General features: G+C 43.0%; 1 pseudogene; it reads left to right on the top strand.

The window, feature by feature from the left end:
* Positions 1 to 2,313: 2,313 nt before the first annotated feature.
* Positions 2,314 to 3,041, top strand: LOC128413434 (peptidyl-prolyl cis-trans isomerase FKBP2-like; annotated as a pseudogene).
* The last annotated feature ends 14,319 nt before the right edge of the window (positions 3,042 to 17,360 follow it).

A 17,360-nucleotide genomic window follows, 5' to 3' on the forward strand; every position in this document is an offset into this window, starting at 1 on the left:
TCCCCCCACCGCCAGCCCCACAATCTGGGTCGAAAAGCCCGGAGGAGCCACGCGCTCTTTAAAGGGTGCACGGCTTCTGCGGGCTTTTCCCCGAGGGAGAAGGGACTGACTGGCCGAGTCTGTCCCTTCTCCCTCCTGTGGGCTTTTGCGGGAGATGGGGGAATTCTCCCACCTCCCTCAAAAGCATGCAGAAGCTGCACACTCTTTAAAGGCTGCGCGGCTTAGGCAGGCTTTTCTACGAGGTGGGCGAATTCCCCCACCTCGTAGAAAAGCCTGCAGGATGCCGCGCACCCTTTAAAGAGTGCGCCGCTCTTGGGGGCTTTTCCCCAAGGTGGGACAAGGGACTGACTGGCCGTTTCAGTCCCTTCTCCCTCCTGGTTGAAAAGCCCGCAGGAGTCGTGTGCGGCTCCTGTGGGCTTTTGCGGGAGGTGGGGGAATTGCGCCACCTCCCGCAAAAGCAGGGAGAAGGTCTTGGAGGAGCGCACAGGCTGCGTGCAGCCTGTCCGCTGCTCCCAGAGCTGCGGGGGTGTGTGTCATATTTTTTTCCTTGATTTCCCCCCCTGAAAACTAGGTGCGCCCTATGGGCCAGTGCGCCCTATAGGGCGAAAAATACAGTACCTGCCTATGTTGATCAGGCAAGATTAGAAGCTAGAACAACCTTTTACTATTTATCTATATTGACTGCAATACCATGATCTATATATTTTGTTAATAAATCAGCTTGTTTAAAGTGCAGCTGGTGCGATTGATCCAAGGAGAATCCAAACACTATATAGTATTGCATCCCACATCCTTGTCTTGTGACTTTTTGCCAAGCTAATCTGTATTCAGTAGTTGGTAGCAGCTACCAATCCATTGGGCTTTTCTATTGTGGGTTTAATCCTTGTGATAACGGTGGAGTGTTTAGATGCTCAGTTAAATTGGTCGTCTTCATGATTCCCAGACAGTGTCAAGGTACAGAGAGGGGTACAACACAGAATGGCTGGATTCTCCATGGAAAATGTTTTTAGCTAATTTGAGTCACAGAGGAATCTGTAAAAGATTCATAAAAGGAGTTACAATAGCAGTTAATGGTGCTTGAAGTATGGGGAGAAAGATAGGAGGGGCTTTATGAGATCTACAAGACCAAATGCTGCACTCCACCCCTACCCCCCGTTTTAGCCAAATTATAGCCCCCCCCAGTACTCTTCTAAAAACAGTAGTGCAACAAGTAAGTCAATTTAATTTGCTTGGTCATAAGTCATAACACTGTGTTGTGTGTTTTTAAGAAAAGAAACCATCCCCAAATATTAATAAGAAATTGCTAATTCTTTTTTAGTGCAGGAGTTCCTAACACCTGTGACATTATTTCTATGGAAACCATAGTCTTCCCACCTACAATTCAGAAAATATCCCCAGCAATTATATCCCATTTTCACTCTGCATTCCTTCATGCAGATGCAATTCAAATTGCATGCACTTGTGTAGGAGGGAGAGAGCTCTTTTGAATCTTTCAATCACCTCTAATTTCAGATTTCATTCTACTGGGTTGGAAATGCGAACATGCTTCAGGTGGCAGAGGGAATATAAAAGAAATACAACTGAAGGTTGTGATGCATGCTCATCAGTTTAATTTTAATTTGTTTCTGCTGTTGCTCCAATTTTCCACCAATAGTCTACAAGGTCAAAGCGGAAGTATAGAAAGAGAAGAGGAATACATAATTGTGTGAAATTTCATCAATGAGTAAAGTATGAAGAAGTGGTGCATTGGGAGAATGGTTCTAGGAGGATAAAAGAAAACTGAAACCATACTCAGGCATCCCTCGGGAAATCTGCAGGGCTACAAATTAACACAACTGGTTGGGATCATAGGGTTGTAATTACGGATCAGACAAGTCCTGTGCAGATGTCTAAAATCTATGTACAAGCAATGTCTTCAGAAGGGAGAGAGGAGTAGATCACGGTGAAAGGTCTTGCTGTCAGATTCCCAGTGCTTGAAATGAATTAGTTTGGTACAATTAACTTGAATTAATAAGAATAATAAGAGTTTGGATTTGATATCCCGCTTTATCACTACCCTAAGGAGTCTCAAAGTGGCTAACAATCTTCTTTCCCTTCCTCCCCTACAACAAACACTCTGTGAGGTGAGTGGGGCTGAGAGACTTCAGAGAAGTGTGACTGGCCCAAGGTTACCCAGCAGCTGTGTGTGGAGGAGCGGAGACGCGAACCCGGTTCACCAGATTACGAGTCTACCGCTCTTAACCACTACACCACAGTTTGGCTTATTATTTGCCCTTCACCCATAGTGGATCACAACAACTTAAAATGCAACATTAGAGACAGTTTAAAGCAAATTGCAATCACAAGAATAGGGTAAATCCTAAAAATATACATCTGATAAGTCAAATGCCAGTGTAAAGAGATGCATCTTGAGAGGGGGGTGGTATCCACTGAGGAAAGGAGAGGAGCTTCTGCGATCCAGGTGAGTCAGGGAGCAACTTTACTTGCTCTTGCACTGTGTGTGGTCTTCTCACTAGTGCTGGGCATGGAAGGCAAGCAGAAGCTCCAGATTGGGGTCAAGAAGCAGGCGGACAACTGCCCCATCAAGTCCCACAAGGGTGATGTGCTCCACATGCATTATATGGGCAAGCTCGAGGATGGTACAGAGTTTATCTTCTCCTTGGGGACCGGACAAGTCATCAAAGGGCTCAGGGCCTGCTTGGGATATGTGAGGGTGAGAAGAGAAAGTTGGTTATTCCTTCTGAGCTGGGTTATGGGGACCAGGGAGTGCCACCCAAAATCCCAGGTGGCACAACCTTGAAAGTTGAGCTGCTGAAGATTGAGCGAAGGCAGGAATTGTAGCGACATCTCTTCAGGGGAGGAGGCAAGCGGGGATAGGAGGTAATCTCGAGACGCAACTCAGGATTTGTTGACACTGATGGGCAGTGTTTTTTTTTCTAAAAAAATGTTTAGGGGTACTCTCATTTTCCTACTCATATTGAAATACTGCCGCTCAATGAGGCAAAACTTAGATTCACAAAATGTTTAGGGGTATGCGTACCCCTGTGTCCATCCAGAAAAAAGCACTGCTGATGGGCCAAATGAAAGCACAGACCGGGGGGGGAGGGGAGAGATGCATCTTCAGCACATGAGGAAACTGTATAGTGAAGTTGCCAAATGCAGGGAGGGAATCTCACAATTTAGGGGCTGACAGAAAGAATGCTGTTGTCTGAGCTTCTGAGAGTGGTGGAACTCAAGAGTTCCCTTCACTTATCTTAACACCTGAGAAGGTTCGTATGTAAGAAGTTGGTCTTCTTGGGGCCTAAGTCATTTAGTACTAGCACTAGCTGGTTGTTGTTGTTTTTTAATGAACTTTCCAAGCACTACAAACTCCCATGCATTGATTGTACCTGTCGCACAAAGCCTCTGTGCCTAGAAATCATGTATAGGCTCTTTGCACAAGGTACAATCCATCCACAGAGGACCAGGGACAAAACCTGCCTCTGCAATTCTGCTCACATATTGATTGCATCTAGGCTTCAGTTATCTGCAAAGGCTATCTCAGATGTATATTCCAAAGAATTTAACCAGATGCAGTGAAACAGCAGGACCACACCAAAAAGAAGCGAGTTCATTTGCAGTGAAGACATGGTACCCTAAATTGACACTTGTCAGTTACTTAGTACTCTTTGATTTTTCAGTTTTCCAAAGAAATGAGGGCCAAATGTGCCGTCTTCTTTATTTACCAAGATGCAAATTCTTGCTGAGCCAAAGGTGAAATAGGTTTGCAGCCTAATATTGCAATCATGTATAGTCTACTTATACGTCTAATTGTGGAATCCTACATGTGGTGTCTACTGAGTGCAGTGGATCTTACTCCCAGGTAAGCATGCATAGATAGGACTGCAGGCTAAATCAGGTTTTTTTTGGGGGGCGTGGGGTGGGGGGTTCAGTTCAGGCCTTGCCAACAGTGTTCTTCTGCTTTCCCTTCTCTCCTCCCCCCCCCCGCCTCTTTTTCTTTTTTTGGCAAGTGGCACATCTGGTTCTAAATCCAATTGTTTCACTGACTGACAGTTGGCAGAACTTCACGGCTGATTTTCATGACAAAGAAACTTTTGTTTGGTGTTCCTCTCCAGTTAACAGATGAGAAGCAGTGACATGCAGGAAGGCACAATGGAGGAGCACAGCAGAACGATTCCCAGGGTTATTCTCTTTGTTGCCATTGTGTTGCTAAAATAAGCTTTGCCTTTTTTTAAAAAAAAAATTACTGATGCCTTTTATGTGAATGTTCACAGAATATTTTATTTATTCAATTGCCCTGCCTTTTTGATAGGCTTGCAACACACAACTGTAGAGAACATTTGTGTAGTATATATTTTACAGAGACATTTTCTAGTTAGCCTTTCGTCCAAGGAAACTAGGACACCAGTGATCTTGGAGATACAGGGCAGATCCACACCATACAGTTAAAGCACATAATTTCCCCCAAAGAATCCTGGGAACTTCAGTTTCTCCCTCACATCACCCTTACAAACTAGAGTCCCCAGAATTCCTGTGGGGTGAGTCATTTGATTTAAATGTGCATTGGATGTGCTTTACAAACTTTTTATAGCTAAATATTCTTTAGGTGAGGAAGTGGAGAATGCTGATTGTATCACCTCATAAAGAATGGCTCGATAAAGTATCAGCATTTGACGTAATGGCTACATTAATCCACTGTATTACGGTACATTCAGGAAACAAAAATAAAGACAAGACAACTTTATGCCAAGATAATGTACTGAATATAGCAAAACAATATGTGTCATTGCCAAATGAAAGTTATGGTTTCACAGTATTTTGAAGGCAGAGATAATTAGTAGGTGGTGTAGGGTTTGCTCTTTAGCCTTTTCCTGCAAGACAGCAAAGGATTAGGATCAGAGTATTCCTTCTCCTAGATGGGCTACCTTCCCAGGTTGACAAGCGTTAACTCTGGAAGTTTATACTGGATTCTGGCCAGACTAAGCCTCCTTAGAACAAGGCTTAGTTTGGTCAGAATCAAGTACAGTGGTACCTTGGGTTACAGATGCTTCAGGTTACCCAGAAATAGTACCTGGGGTTAAGAACTTTGCTTCAGGATGAGAACAGAAATCGTGCAGCAGCAGCGTGGTGGCAGTGGGAGGCCCCATTAGCTAAAGTGGTACCTCAGGTTAAGAACAGTTTCAGGTTAAGGACGGACCTCCGGAACAAATTAAGTTCTTAACCCAAGGTACTACTGTATACACTTCTAGAGATAACACTAAAGACATTAATTTTGGTAAATGAGCCACTTAGCTGCTGGATGGCTGTGAGGATTTGTGTCCTGAGCTTTTTAGACTCGTCTACCCATGTACTATCAAAGGGGTGCATTGGTTGCCGGAGGTGAAATATATTGGCATTATTTTCAGCTCTCCTATCCCAAAATGGAGGGTAAGGCTATCCATCACAAGAGTCACAAGTGAGGAGACTGTGGTTGATCTGAGGTCCTGCTTTTGGGGCTTCCCACAAGCATCTGGTTGGTCACTGTGAGAACAGGGTGCTGGGCTAGATGGGACACTGGCCTGGTCCAGCAGGGTTCTTGTGTCAGGACAATACTTCAGGGAGCCATACAACAGCTATGTGGTATTTGTGTGTTTATTTTTAGTATATGCTGTTATGCCATCCACCTTTAGGTTGCCTAATGGAAGCTGAGACAGAGGAAGGGTCCATAATAAGGAACCACAATAGAGACTGTTCCAGAGAACAGTCTTCTCTTTGTCTCCTGGATCCCACCCAACTCTGAATGAGCCCTGTAACAAAAACTTTTCTGTGGAATTTTACATTACACTCCTTATTCAACTATTTCTAATGCAGATTTAATAACAATGATTACAATCTATCACAATGAAAGAATATGTCTACAATTTAGAAAACATCCGCTCAAAACAGTATAGCAAGCAAAACAGGTAATTTTTTCTACCTTTTAGCTTTCTCTGAATTCAGTATAGCAAGCAAAACAGGTAATTTTTTCCTACCTTTTAGCTTTCTCTGAATTCACAACAAATAATTGGCATTACGCAATACACAACAAAAGCCATTTACGAACACAAATGGCTCATTCTGATTTTTGTGTGAAAGAAGTACATGGTGAGATTCAGGTATGTGACAAAGATGGCTCATAAAATAGATCTCATTGATGAGAGAAAACACAACATTTTCCTCTATCACTCCGCAGCTTTTGGGAGTAAATTTTTTTTGCACATTTAGAGGACACAAGAACTGCACCTGTGTAGAATAAAATATATGCCCCTTACAAACGTTCAACAGCCCAGACTTTTCCAGTTCTATTTATTGATGCTACATGCCATTTTAACCATGGCACAGAGAAACGTTACCTATGTTAGTCCCACAAAAGAACAAAAAGTAGACATGGTACAACAAAATATGAGTGGGATAAGTTCCCTAGCTCTTCATGCTGGGCTTAGTATGGAAACAGGATACAGACTGGTCATGTAGTAACATTGTTAGAAAGGGCATAGGACTATGGGATAACCATAATAGCAACCTTGGAGGCTCTTGTAGCTGAAAGGCAGGAAACAACATTTCTAAATACATATGTTTTTAAATAAAAACTTGGTTAGAAGGGAGATGGTCTGGGAGAAAGGGTTTTGTAATCTTGGGGAAATTGAGGCCATGATCCTACACCCACTTCCCTGGGAGGAAGACCCACTGAACCTGGTGGGACTGACTTCTGAGTCAACATATACAAAATTGCACGACAAAGCTCTTTCAGGATTTTGTCGAGTGGAAAGGCATAGAATTACTAAAGGGCAAAGGTACAGGAGAAATGACTTCTGGGTGGGTTGCTGTATTAGTCGTTTGTAGCAAAGACTCCAGCTTGGCACATTCATGGTAAAGTTATTGCGGTGCAAGTCTTCATCACTTTGGCCGACGAAGTTGATTTTGTGCACATTTGTCAGACACTTTGACAGAAGGTCTTTTTCCACTCCATTTGGCTCTTAATGACGACCACACTGCTTGCCTGTGTGGTAGCTTCAAAGCTGAAAGCCCACTCATCTGGAATCATAAGGGCATCCTGAGGTGACGGTGAGTGTACTTGACCTTTCAGGAAGGTCTCAAACTACTGACTTCCTTCCCCACCCCCCTCCTTTCAAATCAGGCTAATGGAATATCCAGTGCATTTGTGACAGTCTGCACAGCATGAGACAGGATGAACGGTAACGGAAGGAAAGGAAAAAAACTCTTGTGCTCGTTACATTTATTGGTCTTGTATTTTAAATGATTCCTCTTTCAGGGAAACCACAGAGATATTTCTCTGTGATTTGTTTCATAACGTGAAGCTTCCTTTCCTTAGAAAACACATGATGAGACAGATGAGCTGAATTCAATCGTTCTTAGAATTGTAGCGTTGTCTTCTCTTAAGGATATGATAAGGTCGGGTTCGAGGAAGGCAGAAGACTTTTTCTGACTCATCCCAGTGTGTGTGTGTGTGTGTGTGTGTGTGTGTGTGTGTGTGTGTGTGTTACTGCAGTTCCACATAGCTCTTATTGTTGTGATCTAGGTACAGGCAACCCAGTTTGTTGTGACGTTACAGACTGTGACTGCAGGACAGAGAGGGGAAGCGTGTCTGTATATAACACATCTCAATGGCTCAGCCCCATTTGCTTTCATGGGCTCCAGGTGTGTATATATAACCTTTTAAAAAATGGCTAATGAGGCGTCTAACCTGTAACCTTTCTTTCCCACAGAGAAACACAGAATAAGAGCACCCTTTTAAAAACACACAAAACATGGCCTTTCTCACACTGAGAAAGTGGTGGGTGTTATATTTTGAAGAATGCAGAAATGTTGACAGGCCTTACGAAGTGTGGAAAATTCAAAAACTAATGCAAATGTCTCGAGTAGCCTCTAAGGAGCTCGGTGTCCGACACCACCGTACCAGTAAGCTTCTGGTCTGTGCTAGTGGTTTCAACATTCTGATGCCGCAATATGTAACTCAGTAAGCATCTTCTGGGAACCACATCCCACTATTAGATTCGGAGAACTCTCTATGACTTGCCTCTCTACCTCTCCCTGAATCACTGGTCTGGCTAGAAGCCCTTCTCTGACACATCAATAGGCATCAACTGCAGTGTCTTGGGCAATTCTCCCCAATATTTGTACATGCAACATGTACAAAGAATGAACTTGCGAGTGCAATGTCATTAAAAGTATCAAAGCCGTTTACAACCATTAAAATACAATAAGAACAACACAAAAATTAAACAGCTTGGTTTTACAGAAAATGCTTTTCTTCATAGTCTGCATGTGCCTGGCAGTGAATAAAAGTCTCCAACAAATGTTTGAAATTTGATAGAGAAGGCACCTGCTGAAATTCTGTTGGGGGAACATTCTCTAGGAATGGGACAATAACATGGAAGGCTCCCTATTGTGTTGATGTCAGATGGGCCTCACCAACTCAGAGACAACCAGAGATGCTCCTATTGATTTATCTCAATGTTTGAATTGGGGAATAAGAGTTCAGGTGGTCTCTAACCTTTGTAACTTAATACATTGAACCTGTTTCAGTAATAGTATAGATGTTTTAGCAAAGGTGTCAAAGGCTGCTGAACAACTGCCTTCTTGCACTAACATTTTGTTGGATCCCACCCTTCGTCTTACCAGCTCTAATCGAAACAGATTCATAGTCCAGTCGATAAACTAACCTCCACTGACTTTAATGGGAATTATAGCCAAGCAAGGCTGCCCCTAATGGGGTGAGTGGCCCAGGGCAAATACACTGTTTGGTGGTGTGCAACTGAGCTTTACTCAAAGTAGACCCATTGAAATGAATTAAAATGACTAAATCAGGCCTACTAATTTCAGTTGGTCTGTGCTGAGCAAAACGTAGTTGAATGCTTTGTTCTCATCCTGAAGCAAAGTTCTTAACCCGAGGTACTACTTCTGGGTTAGTGGAGTCTGTAACCTGAAGCGTATGTAACCTGAAGCATCTGTAACCCGAGGTACCACTGTACCACCTTTTGTACCTCCCCACTGCCACCCCCCCAGGCCACAGCCTGCACTAGGAAGGAAGCATGGGCATAGCCAGTAATTATTTTGGGGGGGGCTGGCTTTATGTTAGGGGAGGGGGCAGAAGGAAGTAGCCAACCTTGTAGAGTGGGTGGAAGGCAGCAAGTTTGACGTGACTGCAGGTGCCAGGCATAGGACCCCAAAAGTGTGGGGATTGGGGAGATTGTCCCTTTTTGCCCCCCTCCCCAGGACAGCCCTGCTCCCAAGTGAGTAGGTAGCTGAGTATCACAGAAGTAGTCTGTATGCTTTGGCTGTGGGGGAGCTTCTGGGCAGGCAGTTCACTGATGCAGGCTTTTCCCATTGCAAAGCACTTTTCAAACTTTCTGGCAGCAGCAAGATTTGCTTTTTGTGAGTGCAATACGCCACGTGTCGAATGGTGAAGCCCCGAAAAGTCATTAAACTGCTGCAGAGGTGAAAGCATAGGTTTTTCCATTCTGAGAGGGCTAATGGTTTGAACTCTGCCTTGTATCCAGAGAACGGTAGCACTTTTGGAACTCAAAAAAGGATTGTGCAGATAAGCCCTTAGTCACTGAGAAATCAGGTGCATCCTTTTTGTACATGCTGCCAAAACCAGGTACATCTTTCCATGTGGCAATATCTCTTTGTCAGGTTACTGGCAAGCACACCATTGTCTAGTAGGAAGTGAAGAAAGCAAGACAACTTACCCCAAAGAGACTGGGAGACATTCTCCTCAAATGAGTTGGGACAGATCTTCTTCCACTTGATCAAATTCCTCTCGTTTGCTAGCACATGATTCTTTAGGACCCAGGAAGAGTTTTGAAAGCAGTTTCTGGCCAGCACCTACAATGAGGAGGTGCTTCCCAACCTGTACATCTATGAAAATAGTTTTACTGGTTATATATTTACCTGCAGCTCAGTAAGCAGTCCTCAGTGACAACTCAGACCACCCGACTAAGAAAGTAAATCAACATTAGTTGCTGAAATGATTCTTGCCAACCCATTTTAGTTGATGTTGATCACAGAGAAAAGGAATTCTGCTACACATGATCACTGGCGGAGGAAGAGGGGGGTGGGGGGAGCGCTCTGCCCTCAGCAGCGCAATCCCGGTGGGGTGCCATCCCTGCTGCACCCCCCCGCACTGGGTGCCACGCCCCTGCAGGCGGCACACCACGCCCTCGGGACACGTGCCAGCCACGCCCCCGCCTGCTCTCCGCCCCCCGGTGCTGGAGCATGAAGCTCTGCCACTGTGCATGATGTAGTGCCCTATCCAACATATTTTCTTCTGTTCTGCATCAACTCCTCTATTAAAAGAGTGGTTTTTTTAAGTTATAAGGAATACTAGAAACAGATCCAGGGAACATTAAATAATCAGATCCTAGGAGAGAAAAAAATAGTCTCCTAGGATATTTTTATTGACTATATTAAAGAGGGAAGTCCCTAAGGACAAGGAGATGCTGCTTTTCTACATGATTTTTTTCAGCTAGAATTGTACTGGAAAATCAAACAATTTCTGAATCTGAGGGAGTGGTATGTGAAATGCTGGGTCTTAGCTATGCTGAATAAACCAACATAGGTTGTTTGAGCCAACCAAGGACTGCAAACAGAATTAAAGTTTAAATATATTTTTAAAAATTTAAAAATTGTCCAGTAGCACCTTAGAGAAGTGTGCATGCACACAAAAGCTTATACCAAGAACAAACTTAGTTAGTCTCTAAGGTGCTACAGGACAAATATATATATTCAACTGTGTCAGACCAACACGGCTACCTACCTGAATCTAGAATTAAAGTTTGGAAAGGTATGGAAATGCTTCAAACAATTTTGGGATGATACTGAAGGTAGGTAACCCTTTCCCATTATTGTGATATTACGCTCCATGCTGGTTCATTCAGTCAGTGTTCCCTTTTAATGAACAATCTGTTCTCTGCACACAGTAGATGCCTCCAAGCCATTGGATAGTTACACTAGGGCTCTGCAGAGCTGTGGTGCCTTTTTTGTTGTTGTTAAGAGCCATGGTATTCTAAATTAAGAATTATGTTCTTTGGAACTTCCATGTTCTGGACTACATGGACATTTCTTAAAGGAAACTTCTGGCATCTAAATGTTGCCCTTAAACTGATCTGAGTGTAAGTCTCCTCCCTCTCTTTCTCACGCTGATTGTAAACCAATGGCCCCACATCCTGTTCCAAACTGTCACCCTCAAGCAGACCAGCTGACTCATTTCATAATTGCCCTTTGCTAATTTAAATGCTTCCATCAGAAAAGGGATGAATGATACGGGATGTCACTTCCTCATGCAATGTTTTTGAACTTGTGTTATGCTAATTATCTTTCACCATTCAATGTTCTTCAGAAGAGAACAGCAGTGACACATGATGTTAGTGACACCATCGTGTCGTCTGGCCTCTTAAAAGCTGAAGCCTGATTTATTTAGGGAACACACCATGTTTATTTGAAGGTGCTGACTTCATCCGTCTCTTTGAAATAATAACCCAAGCAGCCTCCAGAAAGAGGGCAAACTGCCCTTACAGCATACCTTCATTACGGTACTTCTTGGGAGATGACTGCTCTGCTTTCTTGCTTCTCAGGCATTTGCAGAGATGTATTGTTCACTTTTGAGATTTGCGTGGCAAATGAGCTCTCACACAGGACCATCCCTTTGGCAGGGAGGGAAGCACATTTTTTTCAAAGGAGGAACAAGCAGCACATTTATTGAATTGTACAGGAACTGACAAGGGGAAAAAATGGCTGATTTTGTATTCATAGTCATAAAGCCTTAAATGATGATGTTTGAGCCCTTATGCCTCTCCCTTTCCCCTTTGCCTTATTGTGAGAAACACACAGAGATCAACAATGAGGGTGATCTCTGGCCCCTGCATCCTCTAGCTCTCCATCCCACCAATATCCCATGATTCCTCCAAAGAGTTCAAAGGGGTGTACATTGTTCTTCCCCTCCCCAATTTAACCTCACAACAATCCTATGAGGTAGGTTAGGCTCAGAAACTCTGGCAACCCAAGATCACCCAGAGAGCTCCATAGCCGAGTGGGGATCTGAACCCCAGTCTCCCAAGTCCTATGCTGACACTCTAATCACCACACTACAATGGCTCTAGTTTGCCTAGATTCTGTTCATGTTTACTGCTGCCAAGCCAGGTCATCTAGTTTGTATTGGCATATCTGGTTTGTCATATCTAAATGCAGGACTCTACCTACCTACTCTACCTACCTACCTACCTACGGTATGTTGAAATTTGGGTTGTTAACTTTGGGCCCAGTTCTTCCTGTCAAGATGATATTGAATCCTGTTCTTTTCTTCCAAGAAAAGTAAGGTGGGGGGACAAACCAGTACAGAAACCTGGAATTGCTTCTGTGTGTGTTTGTTTTTGGGGCATCAGAATATTATGAGGCTGTTAACATGAGAGCCAATGCAGGATTGGACTTGTGGGTGAAGAATATATGTGCTCCTGCTGTTTGCTCACTGAAGGCGTTTATGTGTTAACCGCTTAAACCACAAATAGGTCATTACACACACACACACACACACACACACACGTTTCAAGTTGAATTCTTATGTACACACCAGAGAGGGGATGGGGATGTCTTCATTAGCTGACTTGTTTCTCTGCACATGCAACCGCCTAACATACAATTCAATGCAGCTATCATCTGCACATGCACAGCAGATGTCTGATATGTGCACCCCTCGCTCAGCTTAACCACAGCTTCCATTTCAAATCAGATGGAAACTGGTTTGAGGGAAGACACATCCAACAGGTGTAGTGCTCAAGAAACTACAGGATACATGTAGATGGTGGCTAAGGTTGTGTGTATTTGGCTTCAAACACCAGTGGTGGTAGTGTGCCGGAGTGAACAGTAATGTGTACAAAGCTTGATTTGCAACCTTTAAAAATGCTCCTTTAAAAATGCTCCTTTCCAGACCATCTGTTGTTCCTCTTCCATCGATAAACATTCCCCACCTCAGGCCAAGGAAGGGACCGAGGAATATAATTTATTGCAATTCTCAGTGTGCTCCTTTGTGTGCTCCTGCTTTTTCTGTTGGCGCCTGTTCACACTACCACTGCACAATTTACCAGACAAGAATGCAGGTTTTTCTTTTAAGTGGGAGAAAAGCAGAAGGAGAGGAGGAGGAGGTGAAAATCTGCAGCAGAACAGTTCTTTCTCTGAGTGCATTGACAGGAACTGTTGTCAGTTATTTTTAGGTATTTGTTAAAGTTCACATCGTCCAACTTCTTTAAACAGCATGTTGTGGTGGTTTGGAAGGCATACTTTTTTGTTGTTTTGTCAGTCATATGTGCCATATGGAGAGCTCATATTTTTAGCCAGAAAATATGAGTTTTTCTCTCTTATTTTGAAAGCCAGGACAATTGGCAGATTGAGTGCTAAAATTTAGAATGTTTGGCAATTCCCCATCAAATTCTACCCTGGATGCATTTTGAAAGTGGTGGGGATAGAATGTGAATTTTTTATTTATTGTTATGTGTTTGGGCACCAGAGTTTAGTGGTTGCAAGGCATCAATAATTGTTGAGTTTAGTAAAAGCTAGAATTAATCAAGGTTTGATTAAACTGGGCCAAACACAGAAACCCACTGGATTTAGATTATGCATGGCAGAGTTAGCTAGATGGAGGTTATTGGCTGATGATGGCCCAACATTAACCTATCATGAAAGCCATCAACAAGGCAAAGACTGCACATTATTTTAAAATTAATGTGAAAGGACTTGCATGGAATACAACCCTGATTTTAAGGATTTGCACATTGTTGAGGTTTCTCTGGATCCACCATTCAAAATGACAGCCACAGGTAAGATAAGAGCCATGTAACGGCTTTGAGACCACCAGTGTGGGAATTGAGCAGCTGGTAGGCCAAATCAGTGACAGAGAAACATGTACTGGTTGATTGACTTAAAACAGAACCTTTTCACTTGTGATACATATTGTTATTTGCTGATGTTCTGATAATGTGGGCTATCAGTTCCATACTGGCTATTGTTGCTTGATTTGATGCTGACTTATTTATGATAACCCTAACCTTACAGCACATAGAAAGTGTGTCAAAAGCAAGCCAATCTCATCTCTAAATGACAGTCAGGTTAGAACCAACAACCTATATAAAACCTGCAGTTAACAATCCACATGACCTAGTGGACAAATACACCACTAATCAATGAACCCCTAAAGTGCTCTGAAATGGAACAGTTCCAAGGTGTTATCTGTTTTAGATGCATTTTCCCTACTGCCCACTGGTGACATGGCACAGGGCCTTTCCATTAGCAGCACTAAAGGTGGTGGAACTCTTGCTGTGCACCAGGAACAAGATTCAGTTCAGACCCAGATTCAGGGCTTTGTGAAAGAGTCCACTCAGCTCTGACAAATTGAGAGGCTGCCCAGTTCAGCTCAGGGATCCAAGTCAACTGCATTCCCACATTGGTGTGGGGGGGGGGGAGGGAATGGCTATGGCTACATTCAGACGATGCTTTATTCTACCTTTCCTTACCTGTTGTTGTTTGCAATTTTCATAAAATCTCTATAGCTATAAAATCTATTTAATTTCTCCTGTACCTACCAAAGCATCAACACTCCGAATTCTTTGTTACAAAGGAACAAATGCCATTAATTATTGACAGCTCTAGCTGTTCCTGACAAGAGCTGCAAAATATGCAGCTGGGAATTTTTAGAGGGTTTGGCTAGTTGTTTAAAAATATTCCATGTGGCAGTGCTAATTGTGTGGGGAGCCAGTTGTCCAGAGGCTCTGGCAGTGCAGCAAAGTGGCACATTAGAAGGCACCACACGTAACCACTGGCTGCCCAGCTGGTCAAAGTCCCCACACAGGTCATTCTAAAGCGATGAGCATGCACTGCATAGTCATCTGTGTTTACCATCCGCTTGCTAATGTTGGCTTAAATGACTAAGGTTTTCTGTTTTGAAGTACCTGAAATGGAACTGAGCTGAGATGCTTCGGGTGCCTCCATTTCATCACTGTGAAATGAAATCCCTGTATTACCTGCCACTAGATCCTTTTGAAACCACAATTGCTATTGGCTCCATTTGGGTAGGCTTGGGGGTTTAGCTGATTTCCTGGACTTCTAAACAACTACATCTGTTAACACAGTTTAGTTGATGCCCTCTTAGTGCCACCCAGGAGGACATAATAACCTCTGTAGTTTTACATCTGAGATACTCATTTACATTTCTGCTTTCTCAGCAACAGGGTCAGATCACTGAGCGGCCCAATTTATCATCCTCTGTGTCTTTTCTGCAGTGTTGCAACCTCCTCCACCTCCTTCTGCATCACGTTTGTGCATTTGGTTATCCCCCAGTTCTTGAGTTACTTAACATTTGTTTCCCTTTCTTAATTTTATATTGCAAAGTCTTGCTAGTTTTAAAAAATTATCATGTTAATACAACTGGGCATGATTTTGAAAAGATTTTTGGGGGTTTATTTGTACAGATTTTGAAATGGATCATGCTAATTCCTCAGGGCTTTGTAGTTGTACTTAACCATTTTAAAACAAAGGCTTTAATATTGATTACCACAACAGCATAATCCTACCTCTGTTTAAATCACTGACTTTTGTGGAACTAGGATTTTGGTTTTACAGCGGTTGGAAGAATTGTGCTGTCATGGTGATCCAGCCCATCACTACCAGGCAGATCAAGGAGCTGTCCCACACCCCCAGATCAAGTAAATAAATAGAAATATTTAACTAACTTACCAATTGCATCACAGATATCTCAGTTCTGCCCCCCCAAGATTGCACCCCCTAAAATAAATCCTGGCTATGCCTATGAGGGTGTGTAACCTGTAACCTTTCAGTTGTCACTGAACAGTAATATCCAACACTTATTACCATGCCATACTGGCTAGGGATAACAGGAACTAGAGTCCAACAATATTTGGGGGGTCACTGGTTCCACACCCTGATGTAGCTGATTCTGGGTGACAGTTAAACATAAATACCTCCTAGAGCTTAAAATAAAAAATATGATAACCTGTAAATCTGTCTCTCAGGTTGATGCTTGCTAGGACTTTGTGGGGCAGGGGAAGAAGGAAGCAAAACCTGTCCCACTCCAAATACCATTGTCGTGTAATTTGAACAGAAGAAACAATTTCCTTTGTCTCACCCTCCAAGGCTGACTAGTGGGCCACAGTTATGTCAGAGACACGATTGTAGCTGTGGCGAAATTATATAGATTAACAGGTCACAGCAAGCGTTAGTCATCTGATATGATACTGAGCAAATAATCATGCTGGGTATTTTTAGACCATTGTTGATGGAGCGTAAACAACAGGAATTTGCAAGTGAAACTTAGTACACAATTGGGCAGAACAAAACTGACCCACCTTCAAAACCCAGCCCTCAATGACAATGTTAAAAATATTCAAACCACATAACAAACATTCTTTTGCAAAAAGGCACGGCAGTTAGAAGCATGGGGAATGCAGGAGATACGACTCCCATCTCACATTGCCTTCACCAGACAGGATGAACCTCTTGCTTCTGCTTGGGAAACTTCTGAGCCCTGTTGCCCAGGACCCTTCCCTTCAACCCAGATCTAGGAAGTAAAAAAAATAACAAGAGGAAGTTTGGATTACTTTTTCTCAAAGTCCTGAGGATTCAGAACCAAACAAAACCTTGTGCATTGCTCTTGAACCATGTAGCAATCTTGTTGCCACGTTCACACTCACTGCAGCCTCTGGTGTGCTGTCCAGTGCAACTTACGTACTTGGAAGAGTTTCAGTTGATGTGGCCTGATATTGTGGGCAAAGTCCCTGCAACAATGTGATCAGCAACTTGCCTCCTGAACTATTGCCCTGCTTGACTTATTAAAGCTTGTTGGGGAGGTTTGACCATGTGGATCCAGGGTCTTCTTAATTGTGAGGAGTGGTTCCTAGCTGTCCTGAAAGAGGTGGCGATCTGACCACTCCTGCAAAACTCTACCCTGGTTTGGGACAATTACCAATCAGTTGCAAATATCCCACCCCCACCCCCGTTAAGGAAGGTGATCAAGAGGATTGTGGCAAAATTGCAAGCACTCTTGGATGAAACAATTCTTTTAGCCCATTTCAATCCAGGTTCATGCCTGTCCTTTAAATTTGGATGGTATTACTATGACTTAATAAGAGTAGACTCATACTGCATACAAGCGTAAGCCTTGTCTTAATAAAAGGGCAAACCTTACCTTTCTGTTTTGGTTTTTTTAATCTGTAATTTTAGAGTTGTTATTTTAGTCATCACTCAAGTTTCATTTATGAAATACTAGATAGTATCAAATAATTATGCCCACAACTTGATTGACAGTGCCTATTTAA

This window comes from Podarcis raffonei, chromosome 5 (assembly GCF_027172205.1).
Source record: "Podarcis raffonei isolate rPodRaf1 chromosome 5, rPodRaf1.pri, whole genome shotgun sequence".
NCBI classification, from domain to species: Eukaryota; Metazoa; Chordata; class Lepidosauria; order Squamata; family Lacertidae; genus Podarcis; species Podarcis raffonei.